Here is a 24,495-nt window from a genome sequence, read left to right on the forward strand (position 1 = left end):
GTCAGAAGCGATAGGTTCGTCGTGTGGTTAATAATAATAGTAAGGGTAAATAAGTAGAAAGTAATCCATCTGGGTCTCGATCTCAAATCCTTGTTTGAGGGGATAAGGAAGGGAAGAATGAAGGCTATCAAAGTTCAGCTAAGAGACAACAGAATGCCGTGGCAAGTTCGTATGGGAATGGTCCGAGTGTGAATGTATCAACGCAGAAGGTGTTTAGTAAACAAGCTGGCAAGGGTAATACTACGATAAGTATGCATGAGAAAACGAAATTGCGTGATAATGAGGGTTTAATAAGGAGAATATGTCGATGGATATACCTGCTGTTCTATTTCCGGGCACCACCAGGGACCCTATTGTTGATACTCATACGATTTTGGTTGGAAATGAGAAACATTCAGCTGTGTCTATCGTGGAGGAAAAAGAGAAAACAAGGGATAAAGTTATGCATAAGTTCGGTAATGGGGAGGAAATTTGAAGTTGGGAGCGGGGGTGAATCGTAAAGGGCTCAAGCTGGAGAAAGCTGTTGAACCACGTGCTCCTCTTCGAATGTTGCTAGCTGATTGGTTTCAGTCCCTTGACAAACAATTTGACCATACTGTTCAAATACAAGAATCGGGCATAGCTTTTTCATCAAATTCGACAGGTGGTTATTCTGTTATTTTATCTCATAATGTGGATATGGTTGTGGAAAATATAGCTAGATTGCCTAATCTGGAGACATCGACTAATATGTAGTATCAGGATGGCCCGACCATCTCGTTGACTCAGTAAGGGTTCTTGCCTTGTCTTTTAATCATTTCTTAATGATTAGTTTTCTTTTATAGAATTTTTAAGGAGCAGCTAGCTCCAAGTTTAGGCGTTATTTTATGAATTTCAGTCTTCATCATAAACCATAAGTGGTGATGCTGTTTGAACCCCGGGTCAGTGGTGTTAGAGCGAATAGAGTAATTTCAAGACTGGGCTTTGGAATTCTTTTCGTGGAAGGCGAATGGTTTCATCGGAAATATTTGGGTGATGTGGTCGGACTTAATACAGATTGATATTTTATGCATCTCTAGTCAGTTTGTGCATGGGTGTTTTTGGGATGATGGGCTCTCTTGGTGGCTATTCTTTACGGCTGTATATGCTAGTCCAAATGTTACCATGCGTCGAGCAATTTGGTATCTTCTTTCTCAGTTAAATCCTGGTAATTGTGAGGCGTGGATACTGGGGGTGATTTTAACTCGACTATCAAAAGTGAGGAAACACTTGACAATGATTCCAACGACAATAAAGGTAGTAAGCTTTTTCATATTTTTATTAATGTTTTGGAACTTTTTGGAAGTAGAGTATAAATGAGCACAATTCACTTGAAAGCGGGGAAGGTCATGGAAGCGTCTAGATAGGTGCCTTATCAATGAGGGATGGGCTCGTTTGTTCCCCTTGTCCATTGTTACTCATTTAGACAGAGTGGGTCCCCTTCTACTTTATCTTCCAGTGGTCAATAACAGGGATTCGGATAGGCCATTTCGCTTTCTTGCTGCTTGCCAAGAGCATCTTGAAACGCCACCGCTGGAGAAGGATGACAAGTTTCCAGCCGCCTCTGCACCACACGACCGCCGCCTTTTCTTCCAGAACGTCTAACGTCGACGCCAGGTGGTCCCAACAACTGCTGCCGACGTTGTTGTTGCCACGCCAAGCCTTCACTGAGCTTTCCAGAAAGCCATCTGTCCCCCACACGTCGCAACTATGGGGTGAGTCACCACATAGTTCGGTGACTCATCGAAATCCACCCATGGGACCAATCCAAGCAAGCGACCGAGATGGCTATAAAGCCATCGCACCTGCAAAAAGAAAAGAAAAACACAGCAAGCAAAAACTAGCAACCAAGAGCAATAGACGAGGGCAAGAACCCGAACAAACCACAAAAGCAAGCCAAACAACACCCATAACAGCAAATTGAAAACAAAGAGAGATGAGGGAAAAAGACTTACCCTCGGGAAGCCCAAACATCGTCAGAAACTGTGTAAAAACTGAGGTAAAACCGTCGGTTTTTTCCTAGATTTACTCCGATTAGGCTACGTTTGACTTTAGGGGGTTTAGAGCTCCGTTTTGGGGTATTTTGGGATTTTTCGACCACCGTCAACGGTACGATGGCCGGCGGTGGTGAATGGTGCTAGAGCACGGCTACCGGCCGGTGGTCTCCCTTTCTGTTTTAGAGAGAAGGCAGAGATTCTCTCTCATAAAGAGAGAAGCTGAAATGGAAAAATGAAAGAAATGGCTCAAGGGAGTCGATTTTTAGGGTATTTATACCCTCATCAAAACGGCGTCGTTTTGATGAGGGGTATGGGTGTAATTTCATAAAGGGTAAACCTTTTCCGTAACCCTTTATAGTTTGTAACCATTTTATTTTAGTCACTGTAATTACATTTATGCATATATTAATTTTGTCCTCGAATTATACTTTATTTATATTTTAGTCACTAAATTAATATATACTTAAGGCAAAATACCATGATTAATCCTTTTAATCTTAAACAAATTTAATTTTAATCCCGTATAATTATATAGGTTAAATTACACTGGTTATATTTACGCTTTACGATATTTTGAATAATGTCCCTTAATTTTTATATTTTTATAATTTAATCACTGTTTATATATATGTATATATATTTTAGGTTAAATACCTTATTTAGTCCCTCATAATTTAATTAATATTTATTTCAATCTCTAATTAATAATTAAGGTTAATTACACTATTAGTAATTATATTTTCACAATATTTCGAATAAGGGTTGTAAATTTTACTATTCTACATTTTATTCCTGTTATTTTAATTTTATTTATTTCAGTCACTATTTAATTACAATTTAATTTGTATTATTATTATTTCAATTTCAATAAGTTTAAATTATTACTTTAATTATTATGTTATTATTATTTAGTCATATAAATATATAATAAGTAGTATTTATTTATTTTTTTCTATTAAAATCCTATTTATAAATTTAATTTTATAAATTTAATTTTAAATATATATTTATTTTTCAATATTAAGAAAGGGCAGTCTTAGAGTAATTGGATGTCCATTTTCTGATATTTTTAAATAAATAAATATTTTTATTATTTTTAGATAAATGTTTTATTAATATTTATTTACTTTTTTAATATTAAGAAAAGAGCTGTCTTAAAGCACCTAGAAGATATTTTCTGATATTTCTAAGTAAATAAATATCTTATTTAAAAATATAGATATTAATATATTTTCTTAAAAATTATACTAATAAATTTGAAATAATAGTATCATGAATTAAATGTATTTAAATTTTTAAATTTCCAATAATATCGACAATTTATAATTAATGAGTACCAATTTTGGGCGTTGTGGGGGTACTAATCCTTCCCCAAATGTAACCGACCACGAATCCCTTTTTTATCTATTAAAAAGAATGAATTTTTGGTTAAACGCAGACCAGTTTATCTTTTAAATGATGTTTTCTTAAAAACTCTTTTAAAAGATAATTTTTTTGTATTCGACCTACCTAACCCAAAAGGATGATGGAGACTCCCAAAACATTTTTTTAATCAAAATAATTTTTTATTCACTTTACCTTCCCGCCAAGTAAAAATTCGTGCCCGGGCGAAAACCGGTTACAACAAAAGTATTGTCTCCAACATTGATGATTTCAAGTTGAGGATCAAAGAAATGGAATACTATCGTGTTTAGTCATATTGATACCCGAAAAAGAACTATTCTTGCTCAAATCTGTGGCATTGATTGAGCTCTCCGATATTCCAATAGTGACCGCTTTACGCAGTTAGAGTCGATATTAAGAGCTGAGCTTGAAGAATTTCTTGAACAGGAGGAAAGTTTTTGGTTCCAGAAGTCTCGACAACAATGGTTTCTTAATGGAAATAAGAATACGAAGTCCTTTCATGCGTCCACCATGCGAAGACAGAGATTTAATTTTGTGCACTCTCAAGCTTCCTGATGGAAATTGGTGTGATGATTAATATCAACTTCGATCAATGGCTATTATTTATACAAGGATTTGTTCACTAGATCTGGAGTCAATGATTATGAGTATAGTATTAGAGGTTGTTTTCCCTTGGTTTCAACATATTCCTTATGAGAAATTGATCGGCCTATTGCTGATTAGGAGATTAAGCAGGCGATTTATGATATGGGTCCTTTGAAAGCTCCCGGATTAGATGGGTTTCATGTGTTGTTTTATCAACGTAATTGGAAAGTAGTTGGTGGTAGTGTCTATAGCTTTGTGCGAGAAGTGTTTTCAAGGGGTGATTTTGATGAATCCTTCAATCGAACACTCGTTCTGATTTTGAAGATCAAATCTCTGGAGTCCATCACCTAATTCAGGCCGATTAGTCTTTGCTCAGTTATGTATAAAGCCATTACAAAGGTTGTGGTTAACCGTTTGAATCTGTTTATGCCTAAATGTTGAAATTGTTTGGTGCAAGTTAGCACCGAAAGGTGCAAAATTAATGCACCGAAAAGGTAGCTAGAAATTGTTGATTTTTTTACAATGGTAAAATATTAATTTTAGTCATTGTAATTTAGGATATTTACAAATTAGTCCTTAAGCTTCAACTATAAATACTATAGCTCATTTAGCTTCAAAACTATCCCAAATCATTCTAGCTTTCTCCCAATACTAGAGAATTTAGAGAGTTTCTTGAGAGTTGTTTTTTCATTTTTATCAAGAGAGAATTATCATTGTTTTCTCCTTGGTAGATCAAGAGAAGTTGTAATTCCTATTTTCTCATAGTGAAATTCTTCTACCGTTGCCCGTGGTTTTTACCCTATATTATTTAGGGGTTTTCCACGTAAATTTTTTGTCTATTTTATCTTTATTTTTTTATTTTCTTAAATTATCAGTTATGATTTTGCTCTATCTGATAGCCGTCTTTCGCAGCAGGTATCCGAGCCAGATTAGAGTATGTAATATCTACTTATTGTCTTTGTGGTTGCCACCAAAAGGTGGATCCTCCAACATAAGAAAGTAAGAAGGTATTACCCATTCTTTGAAAGTTCCAGATAACTATTCACGATAGTGAAATAGTGGGAGCTATCTGTATTAGAAGCTATGGCAACGAAATTTGATATTGAAAAGTTCAATGGGAGAAATTTCTCATTGTGGAAATTGAAGATGAAGGCTATCCTGAGGAAAGACTGTTGTCTAGCAGCTATTAGTGACATGCCGGTGGATTTCACAGATGACAACAAATGGATCAAAATGGACGAGAATGCTATGGCGAACTTTCATCTAGCATTAGCAGATGAAGTATTGTCAAGCATCGAGGAGAAGAAGACATCTAAGGAGATATGGGATCATCTCACCAAATTGTACGAGGCCACATTGTTGCACAATAAAATTTTCCTTAAGAGGAAATTGTACACTCTCTGTATGCCAAAATCGACTTCAGTGACGAAGCACTTAAACACCCTGAACACTTTATTTTCTTAGCTTACATCCTTAAGATGTACAATAGGAAAACAAGAACGTGTTGAACTTCTACTTCAAAGTCTACCGGATTCGTATGATCAACTCATTATCAACTTGACAAACAGTACTGCCACCAGTCTAGTCTTTGATGACGTTGCAGCTGCTGTTCTACAAGAAGAAAATTGGTGCAAGAACAAGGAAGACAGACAAGTAAATCTGCAACAAGCAGAAGCGTTGACAACGATGAGAGGGAGATCAACAGAACGTGGCCAAATCAGTACTCACAAACATGGTAGATTGAAGTCTAGGAGCAAGAAGAATTTAAAGTGTTACAACTGTGGAAAGAAGGGTCACTTGAAGAAGGATTATTGGAATCTAAATAAAAACTCCAATCCACAAGGCAATACCGCAAACACTTCAGATGATGGAGATGTTCTATGCTGTGAAGCGTCAACCACTGTGGAAGGCATAAAAAGATTTACAAATATATGGCTCATTGATTCAGGAGCAACAATCACATGACCTCAAGAAGAGAATGGTTCCATCATTATGAACCAGTCTGAGGAGGATCTGTGTATAGTTGCAATGATCATGCCTTAGAGATCGTTGGCGTGGAAACCATCAAATTGAATATGTATGATGAAATAATCAAAATTGTTCGAGATGTGTGGCACGTTAAAGGCCTGAAGAAAAATTTATTATCCTACGGATTGTTGGATAATAATGCAAGAAAGATTAAAACACGGAAAAGAATCATGAAGGTTTTCCGTGGAGTGCTTGTGGCACTGAAGGTGAAAAGATAGCAGCAAACTTGTACATGCTGAAGGGAGAGACTTTGCTAGAAACAGAAGCCTCTGTTGCCTCATGTACTTCAGATCCTGCAATGCTATGACATCATAAACTTGGAAACATGTCAGAACAAGGAATGAAAGTCATTGTGGAGGAAAAACCACTTTCAGGCTTAACAAAGGTATCACTTACCTTGTGTGAGCATTGCATAACAAGTAAGCAGCACCGGTTGAAATTCAACATATCAAATTCTAGAGGAAAAAGTGTACTAGAATTGGTTCACTCTAACGTATGGCAAGCACCACTTACATCCCTATGTGGAGCAAAATACTTTGTCTCATTTATTGATGACTACTCTAGGAGATGTTGGGTGTACCCTATTAAGAATAAGTCATATGTGTTTTCAACTTTCAAAAACTTCAAAGCACGGGTGGAACTTGATTATAGAAATAAGATCAAGTGTTTCAGAACAGATAATAGAGGAGAATACACAAGCGAAGAATTTGATGACTTTTGCAGGAAAGAATGCATCAAAAGATAGTTCACAGTGGCGAACACTCCTCAACAAAATGGAGTGGAAGAGAGGATGAACATAACCTTGTTAGAAAGAACAAGAGCAATGTTGAGGGATGTAGGATTAGAAAAATCATTCTGGACGGAAGCAGTCAATATTGCATGTTATTTGGTGAATCGAGCTCCATCAACCGCAATAGAGCTGAAGACATCGATGGAGATGTGGACTGGTAAACCAGCTAATTATTCAAACCTTCATGTATTTGGAAGTGTTGTGTACGTGATGTACAACTCCCAAGAAATTTCAAAGTTGGATCCAAAATCCAGGAAATGCAAATTCTTGGGGTATGCTGATGGTGTAAAGGGGTATCGCTTGTGGGATCCCACTGCCCACAAAGTGATCATTAGCAGAGATGTTATCTTTGTAGAAGATAAGCTACAAAGAAAAGAAGATGATGATAGCACTGAAAAATCAGAGACTACACAGATACATGTGGAAAAAGAGGTTGAACAAGGAGATTCTTCTAAAGCAGAACCAACACATGATGAAAAAGAAACAAAGAGTTCTGAAGATCCAACAACTCGTCAATCAGTTCGTGTGAGAAGACGTCCCAATTGGCACTCAGATTATGTTATGGAAGGAAATATTGCATATTGCCTTTTAACAGAGGACGGTGAGCCATCAACATACTAGGAGGTAATAAACAGCTCAGATACTTCACTATGGATGATGGCGATGCAAGAAGAAATTGAAGCCCTTCATAAAAATAATACATGGGACCTTGTGTCACTACCACAAGGAAGAAAGCCAATTGGTAACAAATGGGTCTTCAAAATTAAGCGAAATGGTGACGATCAAGTAGAGAGGTATCGTGCAAGACTGGTGGTCAAAGGATATGCTCGAAAAGAAGGTATTGATTTTAATGAAATATTTTCTCCTGTGGTTTGACTTACAACAGTTCGAGTAGTGTTGGCAATGTGTGCTACATTGAACTTATATCTAGAGCAGCTAGATGTTAAAACAACTTTTCTTCATGGAAATCTTGAAGAAGAGATTTACATACTCCAGCCTGAAGATTTTGAAGAAAAAGAAAAGAAGAACTTGGTTTGCAGGTTGAACAAATCTCTGTTCGGTCTAAAGCAGGCGCCGAGGTGTTGGTATAAGAGATTTGATTCCTTCATTATGTTCCATGGATACAACAGACTTAATACCCCTGTGCTTATTTCAAGAGGTCTGGTGAAAACAATTTTGTTATATTGTTGTTGTATATGGATGACATGTTGGTTGCAAGACCCAACAAAGATCATATTGACTAATTGAAGGCACAACTGGCTAGGGAATTTGAAATGAAGGACTTGGGATCAACAAACAAGATTCTAGGGATGCAAATTCACCAAGACAGAAGTAATAGGAAGATTTGGCTTTCACAAAAGAATTATATGAAGAAGATCTTGTCACGATTCAGCATGCAAGATTGTAAGCCAATTTCTACCACTATTCCTATTAACTTCAAATTATCCTCCAATATGAGTCATAGCAGTGAAGAAGAGAGGATGGAGATGTCTCGAGTGTCGTATGCATCGGTAGTGGGAAGTTTAATGTTCGCTATGATATGCACAAGACCAGACATTGCACAAGCAGTGGGAGTGATTAGTTGGTACATGGCAAATCCAGGCAAAGAGCATTGGAATACAATAAAGAGGATCTTGAGATACATCAAAGGGACCTCAAATGTTGCATTATGTTATGGAGGATCAAACTTACTAATCAATGGGTATGTAGATTCTGACTATGCAGGGGGTTTGGATAAAAGCAAATCTAGTACAAGATATGTGTTCAAAATTGCTGGTGGAGCTATAAGCTGAGTTTCAAAATTGCAGTCAGTTGTGGCTACATCCACAATAGAGGTAGAATATGTAGCAGCTACACAAGCCAGCAAAAAACCAATTTGGTTGAAGATGCTATTGGAGGAGCTTGGGCACAATCAAGAGTATGCCTCTCTGTTTTGTGACAGTCAAAGCGCCTTGCATCTAGCAAGGAATCCAATATTTCATTCAAGGAAAAAACACATACGAGTTCAGTACCATTTCATTCTTGAAAAGGTGGAAGAAGAGACAGTAGATATGCAGAAGATCCATACCAAAAGACAACATAGCAGATTTCATGACGAAGGCAATCAATGCTAATAAATTGACCTAGTGTCGATCCTCCTGTGGCATGTCAGAAACGTAAGCAACATGACGGTACAAGGTTGAAAGAATGGTGTGGAGATATGACTGTTCCAATCAAATTTTCAAGTGGGAGATTATTGAAATTGTTTGGTGCAAGTCGCAGCACTAAAAGGTGCAAAATTAATGCACCGAAAAGGTAGCTGGAAATTGTTGATTTTTTACAATGGTAAAATCTCAATTTTAGTCATTTTAATTTAGGGTATTTACAAATTAGTCCTTAAGCTTCAACAATAAATACTCTAGCTCACTTAGCTTCAAAATCATTCCAAATCATTCTAGCTTTCTCCCAATACTAGAGAATTTAGAGAGTTTCTTGAGAGTTGTTTTCTCCTTTTTATCAAGAGAGAATTATCATTGTTTTCTCCTTGGTAGATCGAGAGAAGTTGTAATTCCTATTTTCTCATAGTGAAATTCTTCTACCGTTGCCCATGGTTTTTACCCTATATTATTTAGGGGTTTTCCACGTAAATTTTGTGTATCTTTATTTTTTTTATTTTCTCAAATTATCAGTTGCGGTTTTTCTCTATCCGATAGCCGTCTTCCGCAACACTAAATAGGTCTCGCAAAATCAAACGTGTTTCGTCCCAGGGAGGTCAATTACAGAGAATATTATCATTGCCCAGGAAGAGGTACATTCGATGAGGATTAAGAATGGGAAAAAAGGCTCCATGTCCATCAAAATAGATTTGGAGAAGGAGTATGATCACCTTGAGTGGAGTTTCATTGATGAAACACTCAGAGATCTTGGGTTACCTCAAAGGCTATAGTGGTTGATTATAAAGTGTGTCTCATCGGTTTCTACTCAAGTGTTGTGGAATGGATCGTGTTCGGGAGCCATCAAGAGGGATTATTCGCTCTCTTCATATTTGTTTGTCCTATGTATGGAGAGGTTTGCTCAAGCTATTCAGAACAGTGTGGCGTCCAATGTGTGGAAACCTATTAAATTAGGTCGTAATGGGCCAGCGATATCACATTTTTTTTGCAGATGACATGATGCTCTTCGCTGATGCATCTCTGGAACAAATTGGAGTAATCACGACGATCTTGGAGGATTTTTTTTCATTTTTCTGGGCAAAAAATTAACCTTCAGAAAATGAATATTTTGTTTTCTAGGAACGTGGAACAGCGGTGCCGCGAGTCCATTAATAATCGATGTGGGTTCCATGAGGTTCGAGACCTGGGTAAGTATCTTGGGGGTACTCTGCATACCCGGGTGACTAATGCTATTTATCAACATTTTGTTCAGCGACTAAGAGATTGATTGTTGGGATGAGTGGCCAATAAATTGTCTCTCGCGGGGAGAATCACTTTGGCAAAGTCGATGCTCTCGGTCATTTTCGTATTACTCAATGCAGTCTACTCATCTTCCGAAAGGCATTTGTGCAGAGATTGAGCGGGTGATCCGGGTTTTATCTGGGGTAAATCAAAGACAAGATCGAGGAATAATCTGGTGAATTGGGATACAGTGTGCTCTCGTATTGCCACAGGTGGTTTGGGGTTTAAGCGCCTAGAGAAACATAATGTTGTTTTTCTAATAACGGTTGCTTTTAACCTGGTGGTTCAGCCTAATCAATAATGGGCGAGAGTGCTTCGTTCCAAATAAAAATGGGAAGGAAGTACGCGAGAAGACATTTCTTGGACAAATTGCTCAAGATTATGGAAAGGGTGAGTTTGGTCTGGCCTTGTGTTCGGTCTAGCTTGGTGTGGATAGTAAGTGATGGTTTTTCCATAGAATTCTGGTATGACCCGTGGCTAAGTGATGTTGGTCCGTTAAAAGACTATGTGCCGAATGATGTGGAAGCTGATATCTTGCCAAGGACTACAGTTGCAGACATGGTTGATGAGAATGGGGGTTTGAATTGGACGTTAATCAATCTATTCCTCCCTCATGAAATTATCCTTAGATTACATGCGACTTTACCCCCCACATGACCCAAATCGTGGACAAGCCTGGGGAAATGGACTCCTAATGGGTTTTTATAGTCAGATCAGCGTATGAGATTCGAACTGAAGGCAGTGTTATTTTTGGGGATAAGCTCTGGGCCACAATCTCAAAATTTCGGGGTTACGGAGGGTGAAGGTCTTTCTATGGTTGATGGCTAGTGACAGACTTCTGACTAATAAGGAGCGCATGAGAAGGCATATCAATATTTCTTCGAGTTGTGGTATTTGTGCTTCCGACGAGGAATCTATTTATCATTTGTTTCGGACTTGGCCGACTATTTTGGAGGTGTGGAAGCGTCTTGTTCGCCCAAATAAGTTACCGAAATTGTTAGCGATGAATGTTAGAGACTGGTTGCTTATGAACCTTGCAAATCCAAGACTTTTTGTGATCGATAATACGGACTGAGATTTGTTATTTGGAGCAATTCTGTGGAACCTTTGGAACACATAAATTAATGTGTTTTCGATAACTCCAGATTGGGAGTTTATTCCATTTTTGAGCAAAAAAAAGCATGCAAGATGAAGGTATTAGATTCCTTGCAACATGTGTGCATCGTAATAATTTGGTACATCCACGGAATATGGGTGCAATTGCATGGGAACGGCCACCGGACGATTTCTTGAAGTTTAATATCGATGGGCCTCGAGATATGTCGGGCTATGGCTCTTGTGGGGGGGGGGGTTGCGTAATAGAAGGGGAGAATGGATATTTGGCTTTGCTCGAGCTGAGGATATATGCTCGGTCTTAGTGGCAGAGCTCTAGGGAGTTCTTGAAGGTTTGAGGAATGCATGGAATATTGGGGCTGATAATGGTGAGATATACAGAATGTTGCAGCAGATGAAAGGGGGGAGGAGCTTCTCTCACCATTTCACGACATATCAAGGAGTTATTGGACAGGAATTGGAGAGTTTGTTTTTCACAAGTGCGGCAAACAGCGAATCGACTTGCTGACCAGGTGACTAAGTTGGTTCAACCGGATGACTTTGAAGGAAGGAGGTTTCATTCTGCTCCATTGGCTGTACAAGGAATTTTAGCTGCAGATTGCTTCAACTAATAGGCTGCCATAAAGCCTCTTTGTTCACAAAAAAAAAAAAAAAAAGTCGGATAAAAATAAGGTATTACAATAATTCACCACAACAAGTTTCCAATAGAAGAGTAGCGGATTAATTTGACTTTACCTATTTCAGATCTTCCTTTTAGATCAATAATATATAATATGACCAATTGGAAAAAAAAAAGACAAGAATTTTGATCAATAAAATATTTTTGACCTATAACGGGGCACAGCTGCTTGAGTAGTCCAAAACTTACTTCAGTTCCAAAAGGGAAGGGTCCCATCCCATGTTTACTCGGTCATTAGTTTGATCCTTCTCTTCATCACTTACCTACAATAAAGGACGGGTATAGGCCGGTCGACTCATGTTTCTGACTTACCTAAATTTGATATGAAAAATTAATTTCTTTATTTGTATTAGACAACATAATTCGTTTAAGAGGTTTTAGCTTGACTCGAAATTCAATCTATTTCGACAAGATCAATATTTATATATATGGAAAAATAAAGTTAAAATAAAAAGAGGTGTTATTGTAATATCTTTAAAAATATAATGGAGAATTATAATATTATGTTGGTTGAGTCGGGTCAAAATTTTCTCACCCTAAACTCAATGTGTCATGACCGTCTAACTCTTAAAATACCGACCTAACCTGAACTGATATTGAAATTTCAAAATAAAAAATTAATCCGACAATTCAAAACTGGTTGACATCCCTCACCACAACTAGAGCTTTTAATAGTCAACTAAATACACTCATCAGCCATTCAACCTTGATAAGCATATATGAAAGAGTGACTAAAGAAGCCTGCGTAGAAGAATGGCAACTAGTGATCCAAAATCCTTGGACATACCCTCGTCTGATAAGCAAAGCGGTATCGTTGACTCTCCGGGACAGCTTGATGCAGGGGCTCTATTCGTGCTAAAATCAAGAGGTGAGATTAGTCTATTAGTTTTGGATTTGAATTTCCTTGGAGGGAAGCTAATGGTTCAACTTGGTGTAGGTTCATGGTTGCACTGTGGGTATCACTTGACCACATCAATAGTGAGCCCTGTGATTTTTGTTTTCCCTTCGCATTTTCAATACTGGGCTGGGCACCTGGAATTCTCGTTACTCTTCTACAAGCTCTGCTCACCTTTTACTCCTACAACCTTCACTCCCTGGTTTTGGAGTACCATGCTCATCTTGGGAACCGATAACTTCGATTTCGAGACATGGCCACTGATATTCATGGTGTGCACTCTCACTCTTTCATATTAGTATTCACGGATGATAACCAAACTTAGAAAATTGGAAAATCGATCCGAATTGAAAATTGCGGTTTTCAGCCCTTCGATCTCGATTTCAATTTTTAAAAACTCAAAATATACAGTTCAATTCAGTTCATATTTTATTAAAAAAAGAACCAAATTCGAATACACTCCCATTAATATTTTTGATATGATCGCACTTTTGAAAATTTCAAATTCTCATATAGTTAAAGTATTTTTTTGTACTTTCTATTGATTATCTAATTCCGCACTCCATAGAATTTTGTAATTTCATGCCTCCAAAATTTCTAATGTCATAATGCCAAAATTAGTCCCTAACATTTATGAAAATAGTTATTTTGACTCGTATTTTTTTGAGCATTTTGGCCCTAACATTTGTTTTTAAGGCAAAAAAGTTTTGTTTTTAAGGCAAAAAGTCTTTAACATTTGACTGAATAGTAATTTTGACCCTTATTCTTTTATAGCATTTTAACCCTCAACGTTTCACTTGAGGGTAAAAATATCCATAATTTGGAGCATGAACCATTTGTTAACTAATAATTTTTGTCTACAAAGAGACATTTTTTCCTTAAAATGAAACATTGAAGTCAAAATACTCAAAAACAAAGAATAGGGGTCAAAATACTATTTAGTCCAACATTAAAAGTATTTTTGATATAATATCATTTCTCCTACTAGAACTTCTTGAATTTATGTCATAACATAAAATTCTGCGTCCGCCTTAATTGAAACAGTAGGTAAAATAAAACGGTTTTATTAATCAATTGAGTGATTTGGCAGGACTAAGATGCGGCAAATATTTTGTTGGCCTACTTCAAACTGCAATATGCTACGGTGCTGTTATTGCCCGCCTTCTTCTTGCAGGACTAAGTCTTAAAGTCAGTTTCTCCAATCTCTCTGGCTAACCATACATTAATTTGTTCTATGTCACTTTTATACCAGTTCATAACCATGTTTGGAACAGTACAACTAATGTTGGCTCAAATACCATCCTTGTATTCACTAAGACATATCAATCTTGCCTCTCTACTCATTCTTGTTTACACCGCATTGGTTGTTACTGGTTCAATACATTTAGGTAAAAAATCCCAGCAGTTATATCATTCAAATGAGTCGATTAGATGTTTACGTTAGCTTATCTCGACAGGTAATTCCAGGAATGCACCTAACAAGGACTAGTCAATACATGGATCTAAAGAGAACCGTATTTTTGGTGTCATTAATGGCATTTCAATCATCGCCACCACATATGCATGTGGGATTATCCCTGAAATACAGGTATGTATTTCATTATTTGAGCTCATTGAGTGATTTTAGTAGTAAAAGAAAATACTCTTCTCCTAAGAGGACCTAAGTTCAACTAACTACGTCTACAGGGTCTGCGTTTCAATAGAATAACGTTTGACTAAATAATTATTTTGGCTCCTAAACAAATACTACCTTATAATCATCACAGACTATTAAAAAAGACATAATGCAAAAAAAAAATCCGATGTTTGACTAAATAGTCATTTTGGTTCATATTCTTTTTGGGAGCATTTTGACCCCAAAATAAATACCGTCTTCTAATCATCTCAGACTATAAAAAAAGATGTATAATGCCAAAAAATAACTCTAACTATTGATTAAATAAACATTTTGGCTCATATTCTTTTTTTTGGAAGCATTTTGGCTCCTAAGCAGACAATACCTTGAAATCAACCTAGATTATTAAAAAAAGTTTAATGTAAAAAAATACTACTAACATTTGACTAAATAATTAGTTTGGCCCCTATTCCTTTTTGGGAGCATTTTGATCTCTACAGTTTGACGAAATAGTCACTTTAACCCTTATTTTATTTTGGAGTATCTTAATTCGAACGTTTCATTTTAGGGTACAAAATTCTTATTTCATTACGTTGATCGTTTGTTAACTAATAGTTTTCATTTATGAAGATATCCTTTTTTCCCAAATAAAATATTAAGGGCCAAAATACTAAGAAAATAACACAATCTAAAATAACTATTTAATCAAATAATAGAGTTTTTTTTTCATTATACCTAAAAAAAAATTAGAATTCCACTATTCAGTTTCCTTTTGTTGGTCTATTTGGTATAAACAGAGAATGTTTGGTGCAGGAAACAGTAGCTCCCCCAGTGAAGGGCAAGATGTTCAAAGGTTTATGTATATGTTTTGGAGGGTTGTCTCAGGAAAGGTGGACTAATATACGGCTAATATATGGCGTTACCGAATATATTAAAAAATATTTAACAAATTCAGTTTAGCGCTACCGGAAATGTTGAGTAATAATAATGTTGTAGGTGGAAATCATGAAGAAATATTAAAAAATTTGGCAACCGACAAACTTAGCTTGTCGGTATGTATCGATACAAATAAAAATGTATCGATCCATAACAATATAACAGGTAAAAATATGATCAAACCGGTTTCATTATGACAAAACCGGTAAAGTGCTACCTAATATGGTTAAAGTATCGATTCCACTGAAATAAGTATCAACACTTTTGGAATTTAAAAGAAAAGCAATAATAGCGCCTATAAAGTGTCGATACTTTATAAAAATGTATCGATCCATAACAATATAATAGGTAAAAATATGACAAAACCAATCTCGAAATGACAAAACCAGTAAAGCGCTACCAGATATGTTCAAAGTATCGATACTTTAATATAAGTATCAACACTTTTGGAATTTAAAAGGGAAGCAGTAATATCGCCTATAAAGTGTCGATACTTTATAAAAATGTATCAATCCATAACAATATAACAGGTAAAAATTTGACAAAACCAGTCTCGAAATGACAAAACCGGTAAAGTGCTACCAGATATGTTCAAAGTGTCGATACTTTAATATAAGTATCGACACCTTTGGAATTTAAAAGAGAAGCAGTAATAGCGCCTATAAAGTGTCGATACTTTATAAAAATGTATCGATCCATAACAATATAACATGTAAAAATTTGACAAAACCAGTCTCGAAATGACAAAATCGGTAAAGTGCTACCGGATATGTTCAAAGTGTCGATACTTTAATATAAGTATTGACACTTTTGGAATTTAAAAGAGAAGCAATAATAGCGCCTATAAAGTGTCGATAATTTATAAAAATGTATCGATCCATAACAATATAACAGGTAAAAATATGACAAAGCCAGTCTCGAAATGACAAAACTGGTAAAGCGCTACCGGATATGTTCAAAGTGTCGATACTTTAATATAAGGATCGACACTTTTGGAATTTAAAAGAGAAGCAGTAATAGCACCTATAAAGTGTCGATACTTTATAAAAATATATCGATCCATAATAATATAACAGGTAAAAATATGACAAAACCGGTCTCGAAATGACAATCGGTAAAGCGCTACCGGATATGTTCAAAGTGTCGATACTTTAATAAGTACGCGTAAAATATTATCGATACTTTTTAAAGAAATAGGTAAATATCCTATCGAAAGTATCGACACCTGATATAAAAGTATCAACACTTTGGTAGTTGTATGGATTAAATATAAATAACATATTTGGTTAAAATATAAAGGGCATAACTAAATTTCCTCTGAAAATAGATAGAACACGACCGAGTTTTTGAGAAATCGAAGCGTAATTGTTGTTGCATTTTAGAAGGCGTTTTTAAAAGAAATGTTTGTTTGTTTGTTGCTGTAGTCGAATTGAAAAGTACGTTGTCGAAACCCTAGTTTTTTATTATTACAGTAATCGAAAATAAGGGTATTATATGTTGTTTGGGGTTTTGGAAGTAAAAAAGCATTTGGGATCGATTACAGGTAGAAAGTGATATTCTAGGTAGATGATAAATATCAATACTTTTATTAAATATTATAGGTATAAAATGATATTATAGGTTGTATAAATGTTCCGATACTTGGAGTATTGAGTGTTCATATTTGTTTGAAGTAAATAGGGATTAGGGTTTTTGGGTTTATTTTGGGGATTTCAAATCGAATCCAAGAAGGATTTGGGACCGATTATATAATATTATAGGTAGAAAATAAATATGGATACCTGTATATAATATTATAGGTAGAAAATGATATCGTAGGTTGTATAAATCTGTTGATACTTATAGTAGTGGCCATTCAAATTCTTTTAAAGGAAACCGTTTTACTGCAAGAGTAGTTATTGATATTTGCATATTGAATAAAGTATATGTAACCAGTATTTGATTTTTATTTGCGTAAACTGATATATGAAGGAAAAATAAGTCAACGAATCTTGAAATTGTTGGTGGCGAAGATGACTTTGAAATTGAGGCCGAGAGTCGAAAGCAACCAAAGGGTGGATATATGTACTTCTAGTAAGTATCAATGTATTTTTGTTATTATTGTTGAAATGGTAATTGGATTAAAGTATTTAAGAACTTAACTTTAGGTGAGAGTTGATGTGTTGGAGAAATGGAAGTCGATGAGTGATGCTGAGAAGGAATCTTACTTGACACAGTCAAATATGGATAGACAAGAATACAAAGCTTGGAGGAAATCACATAAAAAGAAGGTATTCATTAAACTTGTAAATACTTTGATACAAGATATATAAGAACAATAACATTATATATTGTTAAAAAATGTAGGAAGTGTCGACAAGGTGCAGCATAAAAAGGGTGAATTCATTAATTGAACACCTTAATGAGAAGGATCAATTGAATGTGCTGGAAGAAATGAGGTTTGGATCCTTGATAGGAGTGAGGGGTCGACCAATTCAGAGGGAATTGTGTCGATCCTTGATGGAGCAATTTGATGTCCAACAATGTATGGTTAAATATGGTGATTATTCATTTCCTCTGGGGGTCCCATGTGCTGCAACCGTATTGGGGGTTTCAAATAAAGGAAAAAGTGTTGTAGAAGTCAGTAAGAATAAGAGCTGGAAATCACTTGCCTCCAAATATGATTTGAAGCACAAGGTAACATATACTGAACTTAAAGAGGAAATCAAAAGTGGATCTTACGAGGGGGATCACCTGAAGGCTCGAGTTCTATTGTAACTTTTCGGGATCTTTCTTTGTCCAACGGGTGATACATCAACGAGCAAGGGCAATATGAAGTTGATTTGTGATGAAGGCTTGAAAGGTGAATTCAATTGGGCCGAATATGTCTATTTGAGATTGATTGAATCAATAATCAGCTTTCAAAAGGGCTCTCAGATATACCTCAAAGGGTGCATATAAATCTTAGAGGTAAATGAGTTGAAGAACGTTTTTGTTTTATATATGAAATGATAGTATAGTTATTATATAAAATGATAAATTTAGTTATAAATGCAGGTTGCACTGTTTGATTTTTGGTCGAACCTTAATTGTGTGCCGGCATATGAAAGAACCAGAGTGGCACGTATCCGTGCATGGGGGAAGGAAGAGCTGTTAGAGTGATGGCGAAGTTGAAGTTGGATAGATCGAGGAAGCAAGAAAGGGTAATAAATGTAATTAAATAATATTAAGAATATAGTCAATGTCTTAATATTATAATTTAATTTTGAAGGTTATTGGCAAGGAGGTAGAGGTGACAAAGGAGGAAGTGGAGGCAGTGGAGAAGGTAGAAGAGATGATAGTAGGGGGATGACGGTGAGGGGAAACAAAGTAAAATCGACATTTTGATGTTTGAATTGGCGGATGTAAAAAATTCTTTTTTGATATTTCGCAAAGACAATCAAGAATCGAAAAGACAATTGAGAGGCTTAAGGGGAAGTGGGTGGAAAATTAAATGGAGTGGTGAAAGAAGTTATGGAGTTGAGGGGTGAAGTTAAGAATGTGATGGGTGGAAAAATTGATGGAGTGGTGAAGGAAGTTATGGATTTGAGGGGTGAACTTACGGGGGTGAAGGGAGTGGTTGAGAAAAACTTGGATGAAAGGGAAAAAATGAAGGGTGAAATAAAAGAGATAAAGAGTTATGTAGAGGAGAAATACAATGAATTGAAAAAATATGAAGAAGAAAAGATAGAGGAAGAATAAAAGATGGAGAAAGTGAGAAGGAAGGATGTGGATGTGATTTATACACCGGAGAGTGTTATTGATGCAGATTTGGATTCAGAATGTCATGCACCGAAGAAGAAGAAGCAGAAGGTAAGCTGAATAAAAGAAAACTTAATTTGATTTTTATTATGTTGTTGTGACAAAAATTTGTATACAAAATTATAGGTTGAAAAGGCGGAAATTCCAAGCGGAATTGGTGGTTACGAGGCTATAATGTGTGATTATTTATGGAATAGTGGGTTAGAATCGTCGTAAGTGAAATATATTGCTTTGTGAGTGATATTTAAATATTTCATTACAAAATGTTAATCCTAATGCTTCATACAGACATGATGTAATCTCGAGATCAATTTGCTAATGTATCCGACTTTGCAACGTTGAAGCCTATGGAATGGGTTGGCGGTGCAGTAAGTAGAAAATAAAAAAATGTTAAAACCTATTGAGTGAATATGTTCTGATTGTTTAATTGTTTTTCTTAGGTTATTGATTTGGTCAGCTGGACATTAGTTTACGAGTCAAAAAAGTTACTTGGGAAGATTGGCTGCCTTTCATCCACTTAGCGGTGAGTTAAATTAATAAATGTTGAAAAGTAGTTATAGACGGTAAATTAATAATGATGCAGCAACAGGCGTTGGATGCCAATGGCAACGTAATTGTTGCTAGAATTGCGAGCTTTTGGGGTTCCATATTGGATGACTATTTGAAATTCACCGAGTGTGACAAGGTAAGACACCATACGAATTGCAAATGATGTTTTCAGATATATAATGTCGAACTTTGTCAAATTGGGTGTGAAATTTATTGCAAATCATGATCACAATAAACTTTGAGGGTTTTCATTGGTATTTGTTGGTGTTGGATATAGTAGAAAGTGTTGCAACAGTAGATGAGAGTCTATTTTCATCTCCAGCGGCTAAACAGAGAACGTCAAACGAGGTGCACTCATAAACTGTCGATACATTTATTAAAAGTATCAATCCCAAAAACATCAAAACCCATAATTATAATGTAATAGGTAAATTTACAATGTAACTGGTAGAAATATACCGATATAATTAGAAAATAGGACAAACATAATGTTTCGACACTTTTTAAATTTGTATCAATATGTTTTTAAAATTACGCGTTTTTCCTTAATTATTTATATGTGTTAAAGCGTCGATATAAACCCCAAATCAAAAAACCCTAAAAGTAGAAGATAACTCTTTCACTCCGACGAATACTAGCGTTCATAACAGTTACGATAAGACCTTCATGTAAATTTATCGATATTGTGGTATTCAAATTAGATTTTGATTGATTTCCATATTGGACACTTTTTTCCTTGATGTGTTCGATAGGTATGTTGTCAAAACCCTAATTTTTTAGAATATTAGTCTTTAAAAATTAGGGTTAGGTTTTAAAGTTTGCTATTTTCGAATGGATCTATTATAGGTTGAAAGTTCAATCTTTGTTCGTGAAGATGGTGACCTTCAAATGGAGCCCCAGCGTGTCAACATTGAAGAAAATCGGAAGCGACCAGTAAATATCAATGTATTCATGTAATTTTTCTTGAAATGGTAATTGAATTAAAGTATTTAATAACTTTTAATTGATTACAAATTTCAAATCTCTACAGTCTGACTGAATGCCAAAGGATAAAAGAATCTCATAATCATGTTGACTGCATAGCCAATAAAACCCCCTTGCAGGGTCCAAATGGTAAGCTAGGATTTGGTAAGGAAAGCTTCCTTTGAGGGTTTAGGGATTGAATCCCTCCAACATAAGGAGTGCATGATTGAACATTACATATAATAGTTGTATTCAATTGTTGAAGAATTGTTCTTCATTTTATATAAGGATAACTGTAATGATATCCGTTTTTGTTTCGGGACCAATTAGTTAGATGCATGCAGTACCCTATATCTTCGAGCAGAGCACAAACAATTTGGCACTTAAAGATTTACCAAGAGCGGTAGCTTTTTCTTTGCATGAAGACTGAACCTAGAATCAACTTTGCAATTATGCCTATACTGTTGAAGAGAACCTGCTGAATGATAGGATTTGCACACAACTGCAAGCATTTTATGGGAAATCCTGTGATCTTTGTTGCATAATTTTAGCAGAGTAGTTGGGTTTATGGTTTAAAATGCTTGTAGTTGTGTGCAAATCATATAGCTCAGTAGGTTCTCTTTAGCATGATAGGCATAATTACAAAGTTGATTCTAGGTTCGGTCTTCATTCAGAGCAAAAGCTACCGCTCTTGGTAAATCTTTAAGTGCCAGATTTCTTGTGCTCTGCCTTGAGGATATAGGGTTCTTCATGCATCTAACTAATTGGTCCCGAAATGTGAACAGATATCATTACAACTATCCTTATATAAAATGGTGAACAATTCTTTAACAACTGAATACAACTATTATATGTAATGTTCAATCATGCACTCCTTGCGTTGGAGGGATTCAGTCCCTAAACCCTCAAAGAAAGCTTGTATTACCAATTCCTAGCTTACCATTTGGACCCCCGGTTTTATTGGCTATGCAGTCAACATGATTAACCTGGATAATCCCAGTTACAGAATTGATTCTGGCCATGCTTTGCAGGAGACTCTATTTTACAGATTTTTTGGCAAGGTTAAAGTATCAGAGTATCCAAGTACCGGTTAAAAGTAAGCAGTAATTACATTGACACCCAATTGACGATTTCCTTTGCTTGACATCTTTTAAGTGCATTATATATGTCTTTGTGTAAATCCAACATTCTGATAACCCTTTATGAGCTTTGTATAAGTAATAGTTAAATTTACAAGGTACACGGTAAAATTATACCGGTATAATGATAATATCATAAACTTTTATATATGTATCAATACTTTTAAGTAATTCCATATTTATAATTCTGAAACCTATTACTTTTAAGTAATAAGTTAATTGACAATGAAAACAGTTTAATTCATTCAGTATCGTGAAAATATATGTAAACAATGTACAAGTTTCTAAGACTCCATTTAACCCCACACACACATTATATATATATATATATATTCCATACTTATAATTTCGAAATCTATTACTTTAAAGTAATAGATTAATTTCCAATGAAAATGGTTCAAGTCAATCAGTGTCATTATAATATGCGTAAACAATTACCATGTTGATAAAGCTTGATAACAAATCAAGTGATTAACCGGTTATGTTATCGTCGGATTCCTAATGGCTCCACCAGTTTAAAATTTGTTAACATTTATTTCTAAGGTAAGTTTATCATAACTGATAACAAATTAAGTAATTAATTACCTATTTTGTTATCTTCGGATTTCTAAGGTCCCATCAGCTTTAAACAGAAGCTCTACCTAATATGTTATTATGCTTTATAATGTTTTCAGTAATTAACCGGTTTTGTTATACTTGGTAACATTTTAGGCGTTTACCTAATATGTTGTAATAACAAATTAAGTAATTAACATATTTTATTATATAAGCGCTACCTATTACGTTATATAAGCGTTACCTAATATGTTATTGTGCTTGATAATGTTTCCAGTAAATAACCGATTATGTTATCTTTGGTAACATTTTAGGCGTTTATCTAATATGTTATAATAACAAATTAAATAATTAACCTATTTTATTATATAAGCGCTACCTATTACGTTATATAAGCTCTACCTAATATGTTATTGTGCTTGATAATGTTTCCAGTAAATAACCAGTTATGTTATCCTTGATAACATTTTAGGCGTTTACCTAATATGTTGTAATGAAAAAATAAGTAATTAACCTATTTTATTATATAAGCGCTACCTATTACGTTATATAAGCGCTACCTAATATGTTATTGTGCTTGATAATGTTTACAGTAATTAACCTATTTTATTATATAAGTGCTACCTATTACATTATATAAGCGCTACCTAATATTTTATTGTACTTGATAATATTTCCATTTAAATGATATAACATAATCGGTAATTTGTTTAACCGGTCACGCCGTTTTTAGCCGTTTTTAACCGCCGCACAGCAGAACTTCCCTATGTTTTGGAGTCATAGTCAGCACATATTTCAGTGTGGCCATCTCTGGTTATTGGGCATTTGGGAATCAATCTCAAAAAACGGTTCTTTCCAATTTCATGGTCCAAAACAAGCTTTTTCTCCCAATTTGGTTTCTCTTGCTCACCAACATTTTCACACTTAACGCAACTGGCTGCAGTCTCTGCGGTAAGTACTCTTCCACATTTCAACTATGTCTGCCAAGTATTAATCCAAAAGCATTATGAGATATTCTACCTTGTCTTCTTAAAACTTAAAATAAAATTGAAGAACTAATACTATACCAATGAAATATTGACTTACAAATTTTAAAATTTAAAATATTAAACTTAAAAAGACTCATTTGAGGCACAAGAGGAAGAAGAAACTAATCAGCAGGCAACAAGAAAGACTGATGATAACTCGATTGTATTTTTCTCTTACAAAGTAGTAACACCATGGAAGGGTTAGAACCATTGCAGATTTACTTGCAACCAATAAACGAAGTACTTGAGAAATGGTTTGCAAACCCGAATTTGGATCCGTTCTCTTCACGTAACTTATCCCAAGATTGGTTTTTAAGATCCGTGTCGGTGATAATTGACATTGTATTTGCTTCAATGATCCCTTTCTTTGGTGATAATGGCATTGATTGGTGCATTTGGAATAATCCCTTTGGACTTCATTTTGCCAATGGTTTTGTACAATCTCACTTTCAAGCCATCAAGAAAGGGCATGGTGTTCTGGGGAAACACGTTGATAGCAGTAGCATCCTCGGCATTAGTTGCAATGGGAGCTGTAGCTTCGGTTAGGCAGATTATTCTTGATGGCAACACCTATAATTTTTGCTAACATGTAATGGTGAGTAATCAACAAGCCAAACAACCTGTGCTTATAAATGAGGTGCAATTAGGGAAAAAAATATAATGCCATCATTCTCAAAATTAAAATGAATTTTAGTAGAAAGTGGTTACTACATTTTAATTTGATGCAAATTATATATATGAGTTTTTGGTTTGATTGTATGATTTTAAAAAGAATGTCGGTTTTGGTACAAGATGGTTTATGCTAATATCAAATATGTGGCTTTTAAAAAAACTTATAAAAACCCAACGAACATATAGAGGATTTTTGTAAGGGAGTTAAATGTAGAGAGGGTTTATGGAGAAAAGCTGAAGCCTTAACTCACTCTTCTCTTTCTTTTACCTTCTTCCGCCCTAGCTTTAGAGCCCTAAGATTTGGGATGGAGCTTG

At 35.3% G+C, this 24,495-nt stretch overlaps 1 pseudogene; it reads left to right on the top strand.

Moving 5' to 3' along the window:
* Positions 1-12,801: 12,801 nt before the first annotated feature.
* LOC120193141 lies at positions 12,802-24,094 on the top strand (annotated as a pseudogene).
* Positions 24,095-24,495: the final 401 nt, after the last annotated feature.

The sequence above is a fragment of the Hibiscus syriacus genome, unplaced genomic scaffold, assembly GCF_006381635.1.
Source record: "Hibiscus syriacus cultivar Baekdansim isolate YM2019G1 unplaced genomic scaffold, ASM638163v2 tig00116989_pilon, whole genome shotgun sequence".
Classification (NCBI taxonomy): domain Eukaryota; kingdom Viridiplantae; phylum Streptophyta; class Magnoliopsida; order Malvales; family Malvaceae; genus Hibiscus; species Hibiscus syriacus.